Source organism: Giraffa tippelskirchi, chromosome 2 (genome assembly GCF_054371585.1).
Source record: "Giraffa tippelskirchi isolate mGirTip1 chromosome 2, T2T-mGirTip1v1.2.pri, whole genome shotgun sequence".
Classification (NCBI taxonomy): domain Eukaryota; kingdom Metazoa; phylum Chordata; class Mammalia; order Artiodactyla; family Giraffidae; genus Giraffa; species Giraffa tippelskirchi.
The window spans coordinates 116,488,223-116,495,360 of record NC_137276.1 but is presented as its reverse complement, the minus strand read 5'-3'; the positions used below and the strand labels follow the sequence as shown (position 1 = coordinate 116,495,360).

Genomic DNA, 7,138 nt, shown 5'->3' with positions numbered 1-7,138 from the left:
TGCTGTGAAAGTGCTGCACTCCATACGCCAGCAAATTTGGAAAACTCAGCAGTGGCCACAGGACTGGAAACGATCAGTTTTCATTCCAATCCCAAAGAAAGGCAATGCCAAAAAATCTTCAAACTACTGCACAATTGCACTCATCTCACACTCTAGCAAAGTAACGCTCAAAATTCTCCAAGCCACGCTTCAGCAATACGTGAACCATGAACTTCCACATGTTCAAGCTGGATTTAGAAAAGGCAGAGGAACAAGAGATCAAATAGCCAACATTCGCTGGATCATTGAAAAAGCACGAGAGCTCCAGAAAAACATCTTCGTCAGCTTTATTGACTATGCCAAAGCCTTTGACGGTGTGGATCACAAAAAACTATGAAAAATTCTTCAAGAGATGGGACTACCAGACCACCTTACCTGATTCCTGAGAAATCTGTATGCAGGTCAGGAAGCAACAGTTAGAACTGGACATGGAACAACAGACTGGTTCCAAATAGGAAAAGGAGTACGTCAAGGCTGTATATTATCACCCTGCTTATTTAACTTATATACAGAGTACATCATGTGAAATGCCAGGTGGGATGAAGCACAAGTTGGAATCAAGATTGCCGGGAGAAATATCAATAACCTCAGATATTCAGATGACACCACACTTATGGTAGAAAATGATGAAGAGCCTCTTGATGAAAGTGAAAGTGGAGAGTGAAAAAGTTGGCTTAAAGTTCAACGTTCAGAAAACGAATATCATGGCATCCAGTCCCATCACTTCATGGCAAATAGATGGGGAAATAATGGAAACAGTGAGAGACTTTATTTTTGGCGGGGGGGGGGGGTTTCCAAAATCACTGCAGATGGTGACTGAAGCCATAAAATGAAAAGAAGCTTGCTCCTTGGAAGAAAAGCTGTGACCAACTTATTAAAAAGCAGAGACATTTCTTTGCCAACAAAGTTCCGTCTAGTCAAAGCTATGGTTTTTCCAGTAGTCATGTATGGATGTGAGAGTTGGACTATAAAGAAAGCTGAGCACTGAAGAATTGATGTTTTTAAACTGTGGTGTTGGAGAAGACTCTTAAGAGTCCCTTGGACTGCAAGGAGATCCAACCAGTCAATCCTAAAGGAAATCAGTCCTGAACATTCATTGGAAGGACTGATGCTGAAGCTGAAACTCCAATACTTTGGCCACCTGATGCGAAGAACTGACTCACTAGAAAAGATCCTGATGCTGGGAAAAATTGAAGCGGGGAGGAGAAGGGGACGACAGAGGATGAGATGGTTGGATGGCATCACCGAGTCAATGGACATGAGTTTGAGTAAGTTCTGGGAGTTGGTGATAGACAGGGAAGCATGGCATGCTGCAGTCCACAGGGTGGCAAAGAGTCGGATACGACTGAGCAACTGAACTGAACTGAGGGTGTTATACTAAGTGAAATATGTCAGAAAGAAAAAGACAAATGCTGATGATCTTAGTTATATATGATGTCTTAAGGAAGAAAACAAGCTCATAGATAGAACAGATTAGTCGTTGCCAGAGGTGGGGGTTTGGGCTATGGGCAAATGGGTGAAGTGGGTCAAAAGAGACAAATGTCCATTTATAAAATAGATAAGTTCTCAGGATTTAATGTAAAGTATGGTGACTATAGTTAGTAATACTGTATAGTGCGTTTGAAAGTTGCTGAAAGAGTGGATCTTGGGACTTCTCATCACAAAGGAGAAAAGTTTGTAACTATATGTGGTGATAGATGTTGACTAGATTTGTTGTGGTCATCATTTCACAATACACATATATTACAAATCATTATGTTGTACACCTGGAACTAACATAATGTTATATGTCAATTATCACTCAAGTTAAAAAAAGAATTACTTGATTGTTAAGCTGAGCTTGACTTTAGTCCATTCAATTTTGCACTTCCTCCTTCAGTACATTGTATATTCTCATCCTTAAACTGTTTTTAAAATTCCAGTTGAGGACTTTTTACAAATGAATACTTTGATTCAAAACTTGGTGGAGTCGTTCCCAACCAACAGTTCCATTTTGCAATTTCTCAACTTAGTTGTGTAACAGCTAAGCTGTGTAATTATTTAAAAATTTGCTTGCATATTGTTCTATTTCATAAGAATGTGAGAAAATGAAAAGATGAAAATGCAGATTCTAGAGCTAAACTGAGGCTCACACTCTTTTTTTTTTTTTTTTAAGTAAAATTCTAGCCTCTTTTATTAGATCTCAGGTCATATATTTGGCTTAAAAATAAAAACACAACATATAGTTTCAATTAAGAGTTACATAAACTAAATTTTTCTTCCAGATCTCAAAATGCTCATGGAGAGCCAACTTCCACGATACATGGCACACAGCACATACTTGAAAGTTGACCCCATAGAAATATTCATGTAAGCAAAATACAAATTTGTTTCTCATTACATAAACATCACCTGAGCTTATTTAATCAACACAGTTGTTTAAAAAAAATTAATCTGTGACCAAAAGCACTATCACATTTGTTAGGTACCATTCTTATTCAAATTATACCCCCCAAAAAGCCTAAAAATAACTCAAATCTAGAAATTAGCCCAAATGCTAAGGCTGCCTATGGCTCTTGCTGTAAAACAGTTGCTGGGTCTGACTTGAATATCTGAAAAGAATGACAGAAATATAGGGTTCTTCTCGATTTCAAGAGAACTTCCCAGAAGGAGGTGGAGGGCCAAGAAATCCACCTGCCTGCTTGGTGGCAGCTCGTGAAGGGGCAAGGCCAAGAATCTTCTGGATGTTCTGTCGAATCGACATGGTACATGTATGATGGTACATGGAAGATGAAGGAACAGTCTGTAGTGTCATCCCCTAGCAGATTTCGGTGAGACAGTCCTTGGATATAGGAAAGGGGGGTGAAAGGGAGCTTTGCCACCACTCTACCATCAAATATGTAATTAAACATTCCCATTAAGGCAGTAAAACAAAAGCCAATTGTAAACATGGATTTCATCCGAACCATTGACAGATCTCTGTTGTTATTCTTCAGTTTCTCTTCTTGCCGCTATTTTTTACTCTGTTTTTCCACTTCTGCCTTCAGTCTCTTGTACTTGTCTGTCCTGTAAACCAGGACCCAAGTTATACCCTCGGCGAGCAGAGCCGTGCACACGGAGATAAAAACGATGAGCAGCGTGTCTGCGAACATCGTGCTCATCTCGCATTTCACTCTCTGCACTCCCACCCTCCGGGGGGAAGCCTTTGACAGCCAGGGAAACTGAGGCGAAAACGATTTTCCTAGATTTCAGGACCGCGGAGTAACACACTCCAGTCTGTCTCGAGGCTCACACTCTTAATACAACTTGAGAAAACTGTGGAAATCAGGAACACAGTTGGTTATAATTGTATAAATGTTTCACAGATCTCTTTCAAAAGCAAAAATTAGGTCCAAAAATGATAGGGATGAAATTTGTCTCTTAGAAGGCAAAATGCTTTTACTTTCTTATAGCTATAACTTATACACTTTAAGACAAGTTTTACATATGGCTTATGTATTAGTTTTCCAGAGTTGTTATAACAAAGAACCACAGACACAACAACAGAAACACTTACTGCTTTGGAGGTCAGAGTCCAAAATCAAGGTGTCAGCAGGGCCATACTCCGTCTGAAGGCTCAAGGGAACAGGGAAGACTCCTTCCTTGCCTCTTTCCTTGCTTTGGGTGCCTGCCCATAATCTTTGGTTCCTCGCCTTGAAGCCATATCATGCCCATCTGTCTCCATAATTATCTGACCTTCTTCCCAGCATGTCTCACGTCAACTTCTGCTGCCCAGGTGGTACAGTGGTAAAGAATCTGCCTGCCAATACAGGAGATGTTGGTTTGATCCCTGGGTCATGAAGATTCCCTAGAGAAGGAATGGCAACCCACTCCAATATTCTTGCCTGGAAAATCCCATGGACTGCAGGCTGCAGGCTGCAGTCCATGGGGTCACAAAAACTTAGCAACTGAGCACACACACACACACTAGAATTATGGCCCACCCTAATCCAGAATGACTTCATTTTAACTAATTACATGTACAAAGACCATGCTTCTGGAATAAAATAATGCATGAAGTAATTCTGTTTAGTTATAAGAGGCTTATTTCATCTAACATTTAAATGTTTTCATATGATTCCCAAGATGTTGTTGGGTTTCTAAAATTGTAGATAATTGCACATGTTTTCACCCATCACACTAAACAAAAATTCTGAAACAATAGATAGGCAATACTTAACTACTCAATAATTAAAAAGCTGGATGGGAAGAAAATTATTAGTTTGAGACCCTCACATTTCTTAATATAGTCCTAGGAAGAACCAATGGGCTATGGAGACTGAGCATATGGAAGCAGGGAAAAGAGAAAAAAAGACACAGAAGGTGAGAGATAATTGTCTTGATTGCATAGATCTGTAAAACTGTTGATGAAGGGTAGCATCCCAACCTAAGCTGCTACTTCATGTTGTCTCCTTAGTAAAGTAGTATGTGTTCTATACTTTCAGTGTTGACATTTACTTTGATTATTTTCGAGTGTCTGATACACCTACTCTGTTAAGACACTGGCAAGGTCTTACTTTCTGTTTAAATATGGAAACTCTATGGCAGGTCTTCTTCATAACATTAGGGTCATGGACCTATTTGATAATTAATGCATATTATGGAGTTTTTCCCAAGAAATAAATGAAAACACACTTACATTGTGTATGCTGTTGTAGGTTATTTATGAACTATCTAAGACCCACTCATGGGATGCAGGTTAAATTCCATGCTCTGCTATTTTTTTATTCCTTGGAAATTCAATCTTGACAGATTTTTGCAAATGGAACATCTTCTGTATTTGTCCACCAACCATCCTTCTCCTTCTTCTGGTATATTTATGTAACACTTTGTAGTTTAAAAACATGCTTATAAAGTTAATGAATATTTTTACTCAGGGAAGCTTTGATAAAATGTATTTATTGAGTATCTGCTTTCTCCCAACTCAGAACGTGTTACTGAATTTAAAGTAGAATAGGGTTCGCATGTACATATGATGTTCAGTTCAGTTCAGTTCAGTCGCTCAGTCGTGTCCGACTCTTTGCGACCCCATGGACTGCAGCATGCCATGCTTCCCTGTCTATCACCAACTCCCGGAACTTACTCAAACCCATGTCCATTGACTTAGTGATGCCATCCAACCATCTCATCCTCTGTTGTCCCCTTCTCCTCCCCGCTTCAATCTTTCCCAGCATCAGGGTCTTTTCAAATGAGTCAGTTCTTCGCATCAGGTGGCCAAAGTATTGGAGTTTCAGCTTCAACATCAGTCCTTCCAATGAACACCCAGGACTGATTTCCTTTAGGATTGACTGGTTGGATCTCCTTGCAGTCCAAGGGGCTCTCAAGAGTGTTCTCCAACACCACAGTTCAAAAACATCGATTCTTCAGTGCTCAGCTTTCTTTATAGTCCAACTCTCACATCCATACATGATTACTGGAAAAACCATAGCCTTGACTAGACAGATCCTTGTTGGCAAAGTAATGTCTCTGCTTTTTAATATGCTGTTTAGGTTGGTTACCGCTTTTCTTCCAAGGAGCAAGTGTCTTTTCATTTCATGGCTTCAGTCACCATCTGCAGTGCTTTTGGAGCCCCCAGAAATAAAGTCTCTCACTGTTTCCATTGTTACCCGTCTATTTGCCATGAGTGATGGGACCAGATGCCATGATTTTTTAATGTTTTCTGAATGTTGAGTTTTAAGCCAACTTTTTCACTCTCCTCTTTCACTTTCATCAAGAGGCTCTTTAGTTCTTCTTCACTTTCTGCCATAAGTGTGGTGTCATCTGCATATCTGAGGTTATTGATATTTCTCTCGGCAATCTTGATTTCAGCTTGTGCTTCCTCCAGTCCAGCATTTCTCATGATGTGCTCTGCATATAAGTTAAATAAGCAAGGTGACAATATACAGCCTTGACGGACTCCTTTTCCTAATTGGAACCCATCTGTTGTTCAATGTTCAGTTCTAACTGTTGCTTCCTGATCTGCATATAGATTTCTCAGGAGGCATGTAAGGGTCTGGTATTCCCTTCTCTTTAAGAATTTTCTATAGTTTGTTGTGATCCACACAGTCAAAGGCTTTGGCATAGTCAATAAAACAGAAGTAGATGTTTTTCTGAAACTTTTGTGCTTTTTCAATGATCCAACAGATGTTGGCAGTTTGATCTCTGTTTCCTCTCCCTTTTCTAAATCCAGCTTGAATATATGGAAGTTCACAGTTCACGTACTTGTGAAGCCTTGCTTGGAGAATTTTGAGCATTACTTTACTAGCGTGTGAGATGAGTGCAATTGTGTGGTAGTTTGAACATTCTTTGGCACTTCCTTTCTTTGGGACTGGAATGAAAACTGATCATTTCCAGTCCTGTGGCCACTGCTGAGTTTTCCAAATTTGCTGGCGTATTGAGTGCAGCACTTTCACAGCATCATCTTTTAGGATTTGAAATAGCTCAACTGGAATTCCATTACCTCCACTTCTACTAGCTTCGTTCATAGTGATGCTTCCTAAGGCCCACTTGACTTTGCATTCCACAAAGTCTAGCTCTAGGTGAGTAATCACATCATCATGATTATCTGGATCAAGAAGAACTTTTTTGTATAGTTCTCCTGTGTATTCTTGCCACCTCTTCTTAATATCTTCTGCTTCTGTTAGGTCCATACCATTTCTGTCCTTTACTGTGCCTATCTTTGCATGAAATGTTCCCTTGATATCGTTAATTTTCTCGAAGAGATCTCTAGTCTTTCCCATTCTATTGTTTTCCTCTATTTCTTTGCATTGGTCACTGAGGAAGGCTTTCTTATCTCTCCTTGCTATTCTTTGGAACTCTGCATTCAAATGGGTGTATCTTTCCTTTTTTCCTTTGCTTTTCGCTTCTCTTCTTTTCTCAGCTATTTGTGAAACCTCCTTAGACAACCATTTCGCCTCTTTGCATTTCTTTTTCTTGGGGATGGTCTTGATCACTGCCTCCTGTACAATGTCACAAACCTCTGTCCATAGTTCTTCCAGCACTCTATCTGTCAGATCTAATCCCTTGAATCTATTTGTCACTTCCACTGTATGATATACCACAATACAAAAATAGAAACCTAAAATGGTTTTTTGGTTATTCA

The 7,138-nt window shown here is 39.6% G+C and overlaps 1 pseudogene across 1 annotated transcript; it reads right to left on the bottom strand.

Moving 5' to 3' along the window:
- Nucleotides 1-2,209: 2,209 nt before the first annotated feature.
- LOC145538400 (calcium load-activated calcium channel pseudogene) lies at nucleotides 2,210-3,295 on the bottom strand (annotated as a pseudogene). The gene has a single exon (XR_014076828.1). The product of XR_014076828.1 is annotated as a calcium load-activated calcium channel pseudogene (transcript).
- Nucleotides 3,296-7,138: the final 3,843 nt, after the last annotated feature.